The sequence below is a fragment of the Schistocerca cancellata genome, chromosome 3 (assembly GCF_023864275.1).
Source record: "Schistocerca cancellata isolate TAMUIC-IGC-003103 chromosome 3, iqSchCanc2.1, whole genome shotgun sequence".
In the NCBI taxonomy this organism is placed as follows: domain Eukaryota; kingdom Metazoa; phylum Arthropoda; class Insecta; order Orthoptera; family Acrididae; genus Schistocerca; species Schistocerca cancellata.
The window spans coordinates 853627173-853635680 of NC_064628.1; the positions used below are offsets into that span (position 1 = coordinate 853627173).

General features: G+C 38.2%; 1 non-coding gene across 1 annotated transcript; it reads right to left on the reverse strand.

Annotated features, from left to right (window-relative positions):
- Window positions 1–781: 781 nt before the first annotated feature.
- On the reverse strand, window positions 782–852 carry Trnag-gcc (transfer RNA glycine (anticodon GCC)). The gene has a single exon. It is a non-coding gene; the product is annotated as a tRNA-Gly (tRNA).
- Window positions 853–8508: the final 7656 nt, after the last annotated feature.

Genomic DNA, 8508 nt, shown 5'->3' on the forward strand with positions numbered 1-8508 from the left:
GTTGTTCGGGCAGTACTTGAAGATCGACGTCCATATTATGAATTCATTCGGACGACACTGAACACTGATATGATTCAAAACCAAAACATTTTACAACAGTCACGTGTCAGAAAATTTAGTTTATGTGAAATCCGTCGACAACAGTCTTTCAGATCAAAAACTACAACGCACTGCTCTTCAAATTTTGGTTTTGAATATCGTTACTGGTAATGAATCTTTATTCATTGTTAACACACAAAAAGTAAATTCTTTCAGTTCACTGGTCTTTCGAAACTGTGTTGGTCAGGAGATCGTTGACAGTTTCTTTCTTTCTTTTTTTTCTTCTGAACGAAGGGCCGTACTAATGCAACAGAATCAGATTCTAGATGCAGTGTTACTGCCGACTGATACACAAATATCTCTTTACCGCAGCTTCTTCAAAAATTTCGTGAACTATATCACGTCGACGCATAACCGCATACAGTAGAAATGAACATCGTACAGCCCTGACCTAGCACCTTTTGATTTCTTTTTTATTTCCAAAAATTAAAAATAAAATGTATGAAATAAATTTTTCGTCATTACATGAACTAAGGGGACATCATAAATATCTAGTTTGTGAAGTGCCTCAGGAAGAACGGCATCATTGATTTAAGGAGCGGTTTCATCTAATGCAATGATATATTCTGTTAACGGGTAACATTTTGAAAAACAATAAAATAATTTCAATTATTTTAATACTAATCCTTGCTCGAATTTCACAAGAAACGCAGCAGCTCCATGGAGACAACTGCAAAAAAGATGCATCGGCCGGGAATCGAACCCGGGCCGCCCGCGTGGCAGGCGAGCATTCTACCACTGAACCACCGATGCGCACCGATTACGTTACTTCCCTTACTTCTGACGCAAGGTACGCAGAGACCGTGTATGAAGTCATCCAAGTGTTCTTCGATCGTCTTGGAAAATGGCTGCAGATTGCAGACGCTCGTCCAGCAAACCTGAACCCACGGGAGAGTGTCTCGCGCCATGGTTGCGTTGACATTTCGGACCGGAGACCAGTATCACGTGACTCGCTTCTGTACACGCCGGACTGCAACGACAGATGGTTACCTACGCGGAAATCTATGCTCGAGCAGAATATGATTGTATATTCATAGCTATACAATTCGTGTACTTTCTTTCTCAGTTTTATCCCTCGGTTATCTATATGCACTAAACAAATACGCGAATATATTGAAATGGCCGACTGGTGACTGCTATTAAAGGGAAAAATGTGGTGTTAATTACATTTCGGATGTGCTTAAGAACTTCCGTCTGACAGAATAATGCGTGCGACTGCTATTTTTGGCCGGCCGGAGTGTGCGTGCGGTTGTAAGCGCTACAGTCTGGAGCCGAGCGACGGCTACGGTCGCAGGTTCGAATCCTGTCTCGGGCATGGATGTATGTGATGTCCTTAGGTTAGTTACATTAAAAATAATATATATTAGTTCTAAGTTCTAGGCGACTGATGACCTCAGAAGTTAAGTCGCATAGTGCTCAGAGCCATTTGAACCATTTGATATTTTTGTTATATTTGTGAGACCTCATTGTAGAAGTAGACTCCAGAAAAAACATAGGTCGAGATTTGTTGTAACACACCTTGTCATTCTATTTATAATTGTGCATTAAATACTGAGAAATGTATTACAGTATTAATACTGAAGCTTTTCTCACAAAATGACCATATCATACACTACCAGCACACTGGGTATTATCTTAAGTGCATTTATACAGATATTTTAAATGAAATTATTGCTATATCCCCACAAATTACTTTAATGTATAATTGTTTCGTCTCTCTGTTACAGCTTGGTGTGTGAAGCGAAACTCGTATTATTATAAACGCCCATATCACTGGTCAAGGGAGTTCATATTCATTCCACCGAAGTTATTGTATGCAGATTTATTCACACTGAAACTGAAATTTAGATTATTACCGCTACGTGCGGTCATGTCTGTGTGCCTCAGGTCTTTGTGATATCTAAGCATAAGGATTTTAGTAATATGTTGCCATTAGAATATTATTCAAGCTCAGTCAGTCAGGAAAGTGATACTTTTTTAGATTAGAAATATGTACATATAACAACTGCACTGAGAATGCCTTACGAAGTAATTGTGAAACAAGGCCCCTAGCACATAATACTCAGGAATACAAGCAGAAATTACGGAACTTTTCTACTGAGAAGGATATTTTAAGTGTTTTTCATATGCATGTACAGTGTCTGAGAAACAAAATAAATGAGCTAGAGAATTTCCTGGAAGATTTTCCATGTGATATTCTATGTATTAATGAGTACTGGCTCTCAGAGGTTGAAGGAACTCTCTATGTTCCATCTGGGTTTGAATTAAAAACACGTTTTTACAGACAGAGACTTGGTCATGGAGTCATGGAGTAATTATCATCTAGACCATCAGTTATTGAATCTAGGGACTTTCTGCTTAGAACAGTCATTTGAAGTAGCAGGTATCCTTTTCTCAGGAATTAAGCTGATTCTGATATCACTCTACTGAACCCCAGACACAGACACAAATATATTTATAACCCACTGGGAACAACTGACACAGCAGCTACAGAAATACAAGAATTTCAATATAATTTATCTAGGGGACATTAATATTGATGTCTTAACCCAGTCAAATGCTAAGACCCAATTATGCAATATTTTAAGATCATACAACTTCTATCTGATTAATGACCAACCAACAAGAAAGAAGTCTTGCCTAGATAATATTCTCACCAACATGTATAGAAATTCATTTTCATACAGAGTTGAAGATCCACTCATCTCTGACCACAGTGGAATCTGGATTAAATTTCCAATGACAAGAACCGAGCATTATAAAAGGGAACAGAAAACGTTCAGAATGTTATGGGAAAGGAACATAGAAAAACTGAGATTTATTTTAAGGGAAATGGACTGGGAGAATAAAGTTTTAAACTGTAAGAATGTAAATGAGGCCTTTACAAACTTTTTGTCAACATTTAGCTTTAATATTAATAAATACTGTCCAAAGATAACAAAGGTACTACATAACCAAAATAAAAAGCAAACAGAGCTACAAATGGTTCACTCCAGAACTTGCAGCCCTTAGGAAGGTTACAATTATCCTTCATAAAAAAAAAGCCAAACAGGGAAACCAGACACACAAAGATAGGTATACCAGGGCAAAATAAGTCTATAGAAGGGAAATAAAGCAGCCAAGATAAGAGCCAATGAAAATTTTATCAATAATTCTAAAAATAAGTGTAAAGCTGCCTGGGCAATTATAAATAAAGAATTAGGAAGAAAGTAAGTAAGGAATCAGTGCCTATTGCACCAAACATACTTAATGAGTTCTTTGTAAATAGTGTTAAAAATATTACTCCCACTGACAGTCTCGAGTTAACATATAGTGAGCAACTATACCGCAGATAGAACTAGGGGATTAAATTTTAGTTGGAAACAAGTCACCCCTAGGGAAGTATCTAAAATAATTGGAAAATTGAGTAACTCCAAAACTGAGGATTATTATGGTTTCTCTAATGCGATATTGTATCAAAACTCAGACACAATATTGTTAACGTTAACTTCTCCTTGAGGAGGGAATCTTTCCAGATTGTTTAAAAATGACTATCAGTTTCAGTTCACAAGAAAGGGGACAGAGGCTGTCCAAATAACTACAGACCGGTTTCGATTGTCCCTATTTTATCAAAAGTCATTGAATATTGCATGATAACACAACTATTGAAGTACATTGAAATGAATAATTTATTTTAAAATGCTCAGTTTGGATTTAACAGGTAAATCAACCATTAAAGCCGTAGACAATATGATCAACAAGATTGTTACCAATTTCGAGTTACATTTAATTACTTGTATTACACTCTTAGGCCTCAGTAAGGCTTTCGACACTGTTTCCCATGAGATCTTATTTTCTAAGTTAAAACTATACGGAATAAAGGGCTCACAGTTATCGCTAATAGAATCGTACCTTGATAACAGACAACAAATGGTCATAATTGAGAACACACTATCAGACATACTCAAAATTGAAACCGGAATTATTCAAGGATCAGTAATTGGCCCATTTCTCTTTCTAGTGTATATCAATGACCTCCCACATAACCTGCCAGACAAATAAATTCTATATGCTGACGACATCACCTTAATAACATCAGGCGGAAATCTAGAAACTTTACAGGACAAAACTCCACCACATGGTTGCAAAGCAATAAATAGGTCTTAAATGGCAATAAAACAGAGACAATATATTTTCATTTGAGTAAGTTGACACCAGAAGGGACAGTAAACACATCTGTCAAACTGCTAGGAATTTATTTAGATCCGAATTTGAACTGGGGCGAACATACGCACCAACTATGCAAGAAACTGTCCAGAGAGATTTTTTTATCGCGCAAACTTAGGACTTGTGTCAGTATGATTCAAATGTTAGAGGCATACTATGCCTTTTTCCACTCGCACCTGGTCTCTTCAGGGGCTCAGGAAGTTTTTAAGTGGCAGAAGAGGGCAGTTAGGGGTATAAAGGGCTTACCCGACAATGAATCATGCAGACCAGTGTTCAGGGAGCTGAAAATAATGACTCTCTCTGCAATATTCATATACCACTGTCTGATAGACATCAAAGAAAACCAGAGTAACTTCACAGTAAGGGGGGAGGTACATTCACACAACACAAGAAATAAACATTACACTGACACGCCCCAGGTAAGGCTAAAGAAAACCCAAAACTGCCATAACTACATGGGGATTAAACTATTCAACAAACTGCCTAGAACACTGAGGGGAAATGCCAGTACAGCAACTAGGGAAGAAACTAAAAAATTGGCTGATTCTGAATACAACCTACAACATTCTGGAATTCGAAGAAAACTTCAGACGCCTCCAGAATTAATGATGATTATAGCATGTAGTGAAAATATAGGCGGTATCATATTCTGTGACAAATTTGATCCAAGGAGATGTATAACTGTAAATACTTTTCTGTGATTAGATTTGATTAGATTTACTTTCATTCCAATTGATCCGTAGTGAGGAGGTCCTCCAGGATGTGGAACATGTCAGAAAAACAACAATACATGACAAATATTTACAACTAAAATAAATAAGCTAATGTACCATTCCACAGGTCCCAAGTGGTATGATCGTCATTTTTTAATGAACACTAAGAGTCATATTACAAATACTAATGCACTGAATTTAAAATAAAAAAGTTTTTTATTTATTTATAAGTTAAAAAACATGTAATACAACTACTGTAATACTTATTTACAATGAACACATTACTGCACTGAAATGGTGCAGAAGTTAGATTATACTTACACACACACAAATTTTCAGTGAACACATTACTGCACTGAAATTGTGCAGAAGTTATGTTGTACTTATATACAAATCAGTTGGTTTTACTAAGAAATTCATCAATGGAGTAGAAGGAGTTGGCCACCAATAAATCCTTTAGGCTTCTCTTCTGTATTTTTTAAAAACTAATTGGTACCTTAAAAAAACTATGTATTGTATTATGTTTTGGTACCTTTCCTTTTATGTTTTGACGCTGTATATTACAACACTACGTTGTTTAAAGACAATAATATTTGATTTGATTTGAATGATCCAGTCCGAAGACTGGTTTGATGCACCCCTCCAGGTTATGTACGGGGATTCCCTCTCTAACTAAAATGGCCATGCCAACTCTCGTTTCAGTGGAAATATTGTAAAAATCAACGTAATTGGAAAAATTTATTTATGGGAATACCACTTCCTGTAGGAGAGCAATGTCCGTCGCTGACTCATACAGAAACTGTTTCAGAGCAGCCATTTTAACATCCGACTGTATCCTATTAATGTTTAACGTCGTAATCGTATATGACCGTAACATAGGGGAGTGACCTTTTCTTCCCGCTAGTCTATCATTTCATGCCATTCCATACCGGATACTTCCTGAGAATCTGACGTGAGACCCCCGTCGCGGTTTGCCTTTTACTTTTCTTGCTGTTTGCATTGACACTGGCCTTTACCGAATGTCTGCTCCGCTCACCCCCAGAGTAGTTTTCCAACGAGGGCGGCGTCGCAGAATCTGAGGGGCAGCCGTGTCCCTCCATCTCGTCTGTCAAAGGCGGCGCAGACGCACTTTGCAAACATTCTTCCAATGCCCGGTCACTTCTATTATCACTTTCGTTTGCTGTTTGTGTGTTATTGCTGTAAAACTCCGGTTCTTCGTCTTGGGATTTGGGTTGTGACGTCGCCTGTTGTTGACAATCACTCGCTATCTCGTCGTGTTTGCTTTCTGTTGCATCCGCTAGTAAATCTGTCTGCATTGACTGACGTGCCGGTACTGTAATGCGGGGCTTTGGCGTCACCAAGACCAGCGCATTGCCGTCTACTGGCGCGTTCAGCGCTACAGAATGGGACTGTCACTTCGACCTGTTCAGTTGATGGTGGCGTACTCTATTTGTCTACTGATATACTTGACTCAAAGAGTTTGAATCAATGCTGACAATATTGTCTGAAACAGCAGTTTCCAGTACTGTTTTCTGAAAGTCACCTACAGCTTTCAGCGACAAGTTGATATCTTCTTCATCTGTGCTACTGCCGTCACAAGTTCGACGTCTCTTGTTAGTAGCTACACTACTTTTTCCGGCCAGATTGTCTGCAGTATCTTTCCTGAGTAAAGGTGGAAACTTCACCACCCGTCATCTGATTTTCGGTCACAAGATCAGCCAGTGTTAACCTTTTACTCTGTTGTAAATCATTCTGCAATACAAACACCTTTTTGGACAGTTTTGCCGGAGATGCCCCCTTTCGCTACATATGTGCCAAGTCAAAGTTTGTCCATGGTAAATAACGTGCGCTTTGTAGCCACAAACCAAAATATGAGATGGAATGTTTTGTTTGATAAGCATATCGACAGAACGAACACCACTAAAGCATTGCAATCTACGATGGCTTCACCATCGTTCATTACGAATTTGCTTGATGTCACCATATTTAGATAGTACGTCTTTTAAGTACCAGTTTTCTACCTCAGGGGGCAAATTAAATACTCTGACTTGTTTATAATCAACATCAGTATTTGAAATGGTAACTGTACTCACCAAATTATCGCGATGGCGGAATTCAGCTTTTCCTTCAAATTTCTGCAAAATCCGCCCCAGCACCAACGGCTAAAGCAGCTTCACAAAAAAGCAGTATTGCTCCAAGTCATAATAAGCAGTGTGCGTCTGATCCGAAGTAATGCCAATAACGTCAACGATCCAGTCATGAATTTCCAGTGAACTTGGCTGAACATTACGGGTTGCTTTGTCAAATCCACATCTTGCGATAAGCTTTCTGGGGAACATGGTTGCCATGTCAGCAGCTAGCAGCTCGCGAAAATAAGTAAACTAAAATGCAGCATCACCACAATCATAATTTTTCGAACACTGTAACGCAGAGACTGAAAGGTCGTAAAATCCAAACAAAAGCGCCACGGCGCGTCCGCTCAGGACGGCCGCAAAAGCCGCTATTCTGGTCCCAGACAAACGAAACTTTTGTGTAATTACTTGTCGAAAGGCTGTGAACGATAATGGACACCACTCAAAGTACAACTGTCTGTAATACAACTGTATTTTTAAATTATTTCGCAATGCGAACCAAACTGCGATCTCTGTTTACGTTGATAAGCAGAGATACTATGATCGACGTCCATATTACGAATTCATTCGGACGACACTCGACACTGATATGATTCAAATCCAAAACATTTTACAACAGTGATGTGGCAGAAAATTGAGTTTATGTGGAATCCGTCGACAACAGAGTCTTTCATATCAAAAATTACAACGCACTGCTCTTGAAATTTTGGCTTTGAGTATCGTTACTGGTGATGAATCTTCGTTACTGGTGACTAATCTTTATTCATTGTTAACATACAGAGAAGAAAAGTCAGTCATTTCACTGGTCTTTCGAAACAGTGTTGGTGAGAAGATCGTTGCCAGTTTCTTTCTTTTTCTTCTTCTGTCAGAAGGGCCGTACTGATGCAACAGCATCAGAAGATAGACACAGTGTTACTGCCGATTAGTACACAAATATCCGTTTACCGCAGCTTTTTCAAAAATTTCGTGAAATATATCACTTCAATGCATAACCGCATACAGTAAAAATGAACATCATACAGCACTGACCTAGAACCTTGTGATTTCTTTTTCATTTCCAAAAATAAATTATAAAATGCGTGGAATAAATTTTTCATCACATGAACTAACGGGACGTCATAAATATCTAGATTGTCGAAGTGCCTCAGGAAGAACGGCATCACTGATTTAAGGAGCGGTTTCATCTAATGCAATGATATATTTTGTTAAAGGGTAAAATTTTGAAAAACAAAATAATTTCAATTTTTTTAATGCTAATCCTTGCTTTAGTTCCTAAAATATGCCCATTGCTGACTTCTGAAGTACAGGTATATCGGTTAGTTGAGCAGCACAAAACAGGGAGACAACTGCAAAATAGA